Source organism: Parasteatoda tepidariorum, chromosome 3, assembly GCF_043381705.1.
Source record: "Parasteatoda tepidariorum isolate YZ-2023 chromosome 3, CAS_Ptep_4.0, whole genome shotgun sequence".
NCBI lineage: Eukaryota > Metazoa > Arthropoda > Arachnida > Araneae > Theridiidae > Parasteatoda > Parasteatoda tepidariorum.
The window spans coordinates 30958037-30967377 of record NC_092206.1 but is presented as its reverse complement, the minus strand read 5'-3'; positions in this window follow the sequence as shown (position 1 = coordinate 30967377).

Genomic DNA, 9341 nt, shown 5'->3' with positions numbered 1-9341 from the left:
TTTAGTTCACAATTTTATATCTTAATGAATACCGCTTAACTGTTTATAGCATTTAATAGTTTGAGTTTTAATAATTTATCAATACTCTACATACGGGATATTTAGTAGCCTAATTTGAGCGAACAACTTCTTCTAATTGATCTATTATGATTTAGTAGTTATGCATTATGAAGATAACTATATAGCCAAGTATTATTAAATAAATATCATGTTCAAGGCTTCGTGACTGGCCAATCATATTATAATAATCAGTCACATGGCATTATAATGATGATTTAGATGACAATGGATTTCACAATGTTAATTGCTCGTCATACTCGTGAATGGATTACGGTTACTTGAATTTGAGCAAAGTCTAATGATGAAATGGATTTTCAACAATTATGACCGTATAATTCAGATATAATTATGAAAAGAGACAGTACTAGTACTCACAAATAGGGAAAAATGGAACTTATAATACAACAAGTAAATTAAGAATATTATTTTTAAAAAAACTTAATACTTTTTCAGGTCATTGCAAAAGCACATGACTGATCTTCTAATTCTTCGATTTTTCAAATAAAAATCTACACAGACGCAAAAAGATGCATTTATTTTCGCAAAATCTAATGATGAATTCAATTTTCAGAAATTCTGATCAAATAGTGGACTATATAAATATACAAAGAGACGATATTAGTTTTCCCTATTGAGATTGCTGGCATTTATAATTCAATAAGCAAACAATGAGTAATGCTTAAAGTTAGAAATTAAAATTTTTTTAAAAGCTATTTTAGAACAGAAATATATCTATTTAAGTAATGCAAGCGTATATTTTGATTATTTAAAGTTTGACAATTATTCATCTCCTCTCATTTTATCATCATTCTCATATTTTATATAATTTTATATTTTATATAATGCCAAATTTATTAAAATGCATAAATGGTATTTAGCTTAAATTTGTTTTCTAACTCGGATATTACACTGGGGAAATTTTTTTAAAAATTTGTTTTCGATTGCATGGGATTTTTTTAACAGATCTTAGACATGATGCCAAATTTATTAAAATGCATAAATGGTATTTAGCTAAAATTTGTTTTCTAACTCGGATATTACACTGGGGAAATTTTTTTAAAAATTTGTTTTCAATTGCATGGGATTTTTTTAACAGATCTTAGACATAATGCCAAATTTATTAAAATCCATAAATGGTATTTAGCTTAAATTTGTTTTCTAACTCGAATATTACACCGGGGAATTTTTAAAAAAAAATTGTTTTCTATTGCATGGGATTTTTTTAACAGATCTTAGACACTTTTATATCACTGATTTCAAATCTGCAATTTTTCTTTCCCCAAGCTCCAGTTTTTTTTAATGGCATTTTTTGTCGAAATGCGCAATTTTATAAACGTCATGTACAGGAGACCGCATAAATGTTTCAACTTACTTCCAGTGAAGGTAGGAAAAATTATCAGGATTAAAACTGCATTAGAACCCAAGCCCAGAAACGCCACTGTACCCGGCTAAAGACATTTCCCTATTACGACCAGTTCAGAAACATACAAATAGTTCATAATAGAAAAGGGCCCCCAGTTGTGTATGCCAACATTTTCGGGCACCTGTAAAATTTCAGTCCTGATGATGTACCCTAACTCCCCTAGAAGTTTGTCGCAACACTTATGCGACCCCCTGTTACGGATAACGCTTTTAAACTTGTATATTTCGACAAAAAATAGAATAAAAATGTTATTAAAAAACTAGCTTTATGAGCCAAACTAATTTCAGATTTGAAATTGACATTTCCAGATTCAAGTATTTGTATAAATACTACAGAAAATTTGATCCCAGTGTTATTCATTACATTGCTTATCTAATTAAATATTATTGTTGAAAAACTTTTAAGAATACCTATAACCTTAAAACAGTTAGCTACCAGGTGATAATTATTTAACTGTATGGAATAAAACCGTCATAACTTCTGAATGGTTTGGGTGATGGCAATTAGTTTGGACATGCACTCGCAACTTGCGGTAGTCGACTATTTGCACGTGAAAATGTCATCGGAAATGTCACAGAGTGTCTTATCGTATATTGCTTGCGAAGGATGACAGCCCGATTGTGGCTCAAAGGAAGTTTGCAACCGAATCATAAAAGTGTGTTAACAATCAAGAATTTGATTCGCAAGTTTGAGAGAACTGTTGGCTTTTCTGATGGCAGTGTTGGTAATGTCGGTCTGCAAACGAGTGGAAATACGTCTGAATCCGTGCTGTGTTTTGAACTAGCACAAGAAAATTGACCAGACGAGCTGCACAACACGTGGGAATCAACCCTGCGACAAATTGCTGTTGAAGACCTGCATTTCTTCCCATACGAAATTCAAACTCATCAGCTATTAAGTCCCATGGCCATGAAAAAACAGTTGTGTCTCGCCAGCACTGTTGTCGAGAGAATCAACAAACAGTATTTTGTTGTGAATTTGGTTTGGTTTAGCGTCGAGGCCCAATTTTTTTATTTGGATTTGTTGGACGATAAGTGAAATTGGCACATTTGGGGGACTGCAAATTCACAATTCGTGATCTAAAAGTCTCTCTACCCTACACGGGTGACTGTGTGGTGTCCAATTTTAATTCATGGAAAAATCGATGCGATATTTATTGACGACAAGGTGATTACTGAACGGTGTGTGAAGGTTTTGGAAAATGATTTCATCCCCAATATCAAAAGCACCCCTGATTTCGACAAAATGTGGTTCATGCAAGACAGATCTCGATCCCATCGGATTAAGAGAATGCTTGATATCCTGGAGAAGCACTTTGGGGACCGCATACTGGCTCTAGGGTACCCAGAAGCTATTAAAATAGAACTCTCTAGGCTACCATATTCTCCGGATCTGAGCAGATGTGATCTTTTTTTGAGGGGCTACATTAAAGGCATGTGTTCCGAAATAACCCTAAAACCTTTGCTGAATTGAAAAATGCCATTCGGGAGTTCTAGAAGAACATCCTTAAAATGCAACGTTATGAGCACTGATGAATTTGATACATAAATGGACAATATAACTGGTTTTTAATGATTTGTAAAAGCATTTGACGAAATTAAAAAAATTATGACATTAAGAATTATCCTTTATGTAAGCAAAGTTTAATATTTCCCAATTTTTTTTTTGCTTTAAATGTTTTTTTTAATAATATGAATGCATTAAAATAAAGAATTTATTGTGTAATAATATTTTAAAATAAAAATGAACTTAGTATTGCTTGAACTTTTGCGCGTACTGTTAATACTAAGCTTTATAAAGGAACTAAATAAACTGTTATTCCTTTTCGTTCAACACAAAAAAAATATTTTTATTTCTTTCAGGTAAATAAAAATAAATGCTTTCATTAAAACCTATTGTTTCTATAACAAAGAGATTTTATTCTATTTCACATTTCGCTGGATTTGTGATTTGTATTTTTAAACTGATATCTCTTTTTTTTTTGACAAGGAACGAAAGAAGTTTAATAGTTGTTATGGTTCAATTTAAGAAGGAAAACGTGTGATGCTTACAAAGAGGTAAGAAGAAGATTAATTTCTTTTAAGGGTTAAGAAGTTTGATCTGTCTCATTTCCTTTTGTAAAGAAAAATTCTGTAAGCAGAGTCAATATTTGTTCAGTTGCAGATTAGCATATAAAGAATTTGATATTTAAATAGATCTGAGTTTGCTTGAGTTAAGATGTTTTCGTATTAGTAAGGTTGGGACTGTAATTATGTTAATTAATGCTCCAATTATGCTGAGTTTATCTGATTTTTTTTTTCTTTCAATTAAATCTTAAAAAAAGGGAATTTGTCCTTAAGAGTCCTTAACGTAGTTAGAGACTAACGACAACGCAGCAATCACCTACAAAATTGTTCGAAAAACAGAGGTAGCACAGTGTTGGAATTTTGATTCTAAAATTATGGAAAAATAGCCGACAGCGGTCTGTCTCGCTAATTAGTCGCTAATTATTCTGTCAAGAACATTAAAATTTTATACCTTTACGGCTTTGAAACCGTTTAAATTTTGTATGGTAAAATAAAAAACACATGAATACGAAAATATGCTATTTTATAATCTTTTACAATTACATGGTTTTCAAACCATCAAATAAAGTTTAACCAGACGTTGGAGTTAAATTATGTTGTGTTTTTCGTTACTTAACGATATTGAAGTTAGGATATTTTAGGCTTTTTGCTAGGTAATGGACATTGGAGTTAGGTTGGGATTGAGTTAACTCAAACGGTTAAGATTACATATGAATATTTTTAGTTGCGATATAAGTATGTTTATATTTTGATTCTCAAGTCTCTATAAACTCTAAATAAATTTATAATTTACAATTTCTGTATACTTCCATTCTGTTAAGCATAGTTCAAAATCATTTTAATATTCAAACTGCTACAGGTATTTTTGATTTACAAGCTCATTTTGTTTTGAGAACTAGTGCATTTATGCAACCTAAATTAGCGATTCACGCTTTTTATTGCTTTGTAAAAATTACTCTATTGATTCTTATCATATCTTACTGTAATTAGAAATTTTAGTGTTACCAAATATCAAACAAGGTCGATGGATAAACTACGTCGTTGGTCATGGATAAACTACGTTATACTAAATAGTGTAAAAGGGCATTCTAGGTGTTTTACAGTACCAGGAGCTATTCTTGTGTTTTGGTGCTATAAAAAATCGCTTTAGAATAAAGTTGTTATCACTATTTTATTGGTAAAATGGTTTAATGCATGTCATTCGTCGTTTTAAGTATTGGATTTGTCACAGCACAATAAATTTAAAATTCAACGTGATTTTTGTTTTATTTCTGGCTTTCTTGCTGTTAACATAGTTTCCCAAAAAGTCGTTTCCCATTTAAACCAACAAAATAATTAATTTTCAAAAGTCAAGAAATTTGAATACGGCAGCAAATAAAATGACAAAAGAAAAATCTGGCTAATGTTCCAAATAAAGCAGTTTTCCAGTTAACGAAATCCTTACACACACTTCAACCTCTGAAAATTGAAATTTGTATTTACTACAAAAATAAAAAGAGTGCCACCCTTATATCTTAATCATTTAAAATATTTTAAACAGCTAATTTTGTGTTCTTTTCGTAAATGAATTCAGGCGAATCTATACAAATTTTGCTTGAAGCATAAACAAATAAATATGCATAAGGTAATTTCACATCTATTATACATTCAAATCTTTTAGAAAATGCTTTAATTCCTTTTGTCTCCTACGCTTCCTGATTTCTATGATTTTCAAAGCAATTTCAACCTCTTTATGTGCCGCCTTATTAAAGATAACGTAAACGGTAGTTCATTCATACATGTCTTTATCATTTACGCAAACCAAAAGTACATGCTAACTTTAATATAACCCAAAAGGAAAAGCAAATATTTGAAGAATACTTTAAATGAAACTTCTGAAAGAAAAATATTGTTTCACCGTTATTTCCAACTTTTATTGAAACTGTTTTAAAAGATTTTGACATTGAGGTAACACATTGCCTTAAATTTAGAAACCTATTGTGGACTTAACGATAGTTTATTTAATGATTTCGCTGGAGATTCATTCAACTGGAAATTAAAAGTAAAGTAATAAAATGAGCTAGCTTTGAAATATTTGCGAAAAAATGTTTTAAATATGAATATTTACATTTTTAACTAGATAAGGACATTATTTTGAAACATTTTTTGCAATTTTGAACCAAGTTTTAGCTATACACTGTTAGAAATTTATCGGAAAGAATGGTTAAATAACAACTTATTTAATTGTTCTTCAACTATATTCAAACAAAACGGTTAAATAACCGTAAATAAAATGGTTTTCAAACTGTAAACCGTGAAAAAACCGTCTATTGACTACTTTCCCCTAATATGGTTAAGCAATAAAATTTTATTACACCAACTATGTTATCCTCATTAAGCAACTTAGTACCTTGCAGCTGAGTAGCCGAGAGGTCAAATCTGTTTATCTCATGACTGACAGAACAGGAGAATGAGTCCCAGCGTTGACGTCAAACATTCCTCCATTACCTTCAACTCCTAAAGAGTTACCAGGGTCCCGCACTTTCCAATTTATGACCCTGGACTACTAGAATACTATACTTTTATTCACACATAGATGGAGGCACCATAAACCTTTTTAGCACAATAAAGTCCATATCTTATGATAAGTGAATAAGTTTCCATATCTTATGATAAGTGAAAAAACCAGATAAATTTATTAAACCAGTCCCCATGGTTCATTTGATAAATTGATTTTATGATACAATATAAAGGAAGAATCAGTAATTTAGGTTGAATAATACTCTAATTCTTAAAATAAAATGAGTTTGTAAATCAAACATAAGCGTAGACGAAAGAGTATTAAGATGAATTTGAGTTAGGCTTAACAGAGCAGGAAATGATAGAAATTAGACATTATAAAATATTTTGTTACAGTTTGCGTATACACAGCGCAGAGAAAATGTTAAATTAATTCCAACTAGGCTTAACAAAATCGAACTGAATAGAAGTTAAATCTTATGAAAATATTTGTCGCAATTAACAGATTTATGTAAATCTTCCCAAGAAAACAAAAATATTTTTTCTACACAACTAAAATATACATGATTTTTTTAAACAGTTTATAGGATCATTTTGTCAAATATATTCTACAAGATAATTGAAATTACTTGGCAAACAATCGACTGCAACGAATATTCTTGTTCAATCAGTAAAGATTCTTAAATTCACTTGGTAATAAATAGGCTACGATCTGTTTGCCAAATCAATCCGACCGTGGCAAATAATCGACAATAATCTTACTAATATAATGAGTAGATAGTTAAGCTTAGTTAGGTTTTGATATCCGTTATCATGAATCGAAAATTAGAAAAGCTTATATCTTCAGAAATAATGTTGATAATTCAGTGAAGTTGTTCATTGTGTGTAGCTGGAATATTCTATTATCGATTATAGTACTTCTAATACAAATAAAATACCAATTTACCTTTAATTTCAAAAATGTAAGAGGCATTCAAAAACGACAACAACATATACTCCAGCTTGTTGCCTACCATAGATGGCATCTAACTTGTTGTAAGCTTTATTAGTTGTTGGTATTTAAATTTCATCCGGAGTTGAATATTCTAATTACCGGCTGTACAACTCTACTTAATGTGCTGCCAATTTTCGGATACTAATGTTGGGGGAGGGGATATGTGTTGGGTTCGGGAATTAACTTTTCTCGGTTGATTTTGACCCAGTTTTAGCTAGTTAAAAATGGAAGCATTGGTGACGTCTTATGAAACCACACTTTAAATGGTTAACCATAGGTTGATCTTGAAGTCTACAGTTTTATATGCAGCATATACAAGTGATTTTTCTTTTTTAAAAAAAGTGAGTAAATATCAAAAAAGAGCTGTTAAGGATTTAAAATATTTCCAAGTACTAGGTTAACAAAACTAAGAAAAGAACTACTAGATAATATGAAATTTTTCACAAAATTAAAAGTTACCGTGTGAAATATTTTGGTGTATTTTTGCCACCATTTTCGGTGTTGAGGTAAACTATTTTTTTACAGTACATGTAGTCACATTTTTATACTAAATTTTTAACTGTTATAATTTTATGTATTAATTTATCCTCTTTTTGCTGGTTTGTTTACTAACTACGAATTTTCATGTGCATTGGATTTAATTAACTGCTTTATTGCAAAAGCATTACTTTTAAAGAACAAGCACACTTTTAATAATATATATTTTCATTAATTCTTTCAAACAATTGTTATTTTGTCCATTTTATATAAAGTTATGCACGATAGTTTCTGTTCTCTACTTAAAAATATATTTAGTTTACCTCAACACCAAAAACTTTACAGTGAGGAAAAAGTATATTTAATTACTAATCATGAAATAATTACTATATTGTGGAAAGATGCAACTAAGTATTCAAACATTTTTTAATTGAAAGCTGATATAAATGATATATTTAAGTTAAAAAATTCGTCTTACAACAGGAAATTTTCTCTTACCCCGAAGCGCAACACCTACGCTTTTGCTGTAAATAGGAATAATGCCCAACATTGCTTTTATTTCGATTTTATTGCATAGCATTCTGTGACCGTAAAGTTTTACTAAACAACTTTTCTTACAAAACTACTTATAAAAAAAGGAAGTCTTTTCAAGAAGACAAAGCATAAAACCTGCATTTTTCGAATGGTTGAAAAAGTATAAAAAAAAATCTCTTTTTATTTTCAAAAGAGGTGAAAATCACTTACTATAAACATGTATTGTATTCAAGAATCGGTTAAAACTTTTTTTTTATCCCCCTATTTCAACTGAATGAGATTCAAAAAAACCCCTAAAAAACTTCAAAAACAGTATTTTGGGCTTTGCATTTAAAATATATTTCTGGAGTTAGAGGAATTGTATTCAACAGTTAAAATAGACGAAAATGTCTTTTGTATTCTAAAAGTAAGACTTATTTTAGTATTAGACTGAAAAAGAAACTAAGTTTGTGAAATAGATATGCTTTTAAAATATTAAAACATTGACAGAAATTATAATTAGACGAAAATAAGAATTTAAAATAATCATCATATTAAAAAATATAAACAGTAACAAAATAAAATTTAAAAGTAGGTAGGAATTTAACTTTATGAATTGTGTAAGCAAATTGCGAAAAAAAAGAAATTGTTGAGTTTCAATTTTATTATAAAGTCAGTTATGATTTAATGCAATAAAATTTAGGTAAACGCAGTATTACATATTTAAATTTGGATTAATTTAAAATGAATAATAAGCGATGAAAATATCTTGTAAATCATTTGTCAATTAAAAGTAAAAGTTCCAAATTCCTAAGATGATTTTAGATTAATTAAAAACACTAAAACAATAGATTTGAATAAAATAAATAAGTTCAAATTTAGTTTATTGTATACAAATCAGATTTACATACTTAAATTTCGTTCAATTTAGAATTAAAATAAATCATTAAAGTATAAATTCGCAAATAATATTTTAATTCGAAGAAATAACTCCAAATTCAGAAGAATTTTTTTTCTTCAGATTAATTAAAAGTGCAAATTAATAACATTGAATAAAATAATTTCAAATTTAAGTTATTGCATTCAACCTAGACTTACATATTAAATTTTGTTCAATTTAAAAAAAAAAAAACTTAAATGCAACTTAGTAAATCATCTTGTACTTAAAAACAAAAGTTTCACACTCATAAGAGTGTTTCAGATTAATTATAGCACTCAAAATAATACACTTGAATAAAAGGAATCATCTTAAATGTAAGCTATTGCATTTATAAATTAACCATTGCTTTTAAAAATTAACGAATCACGA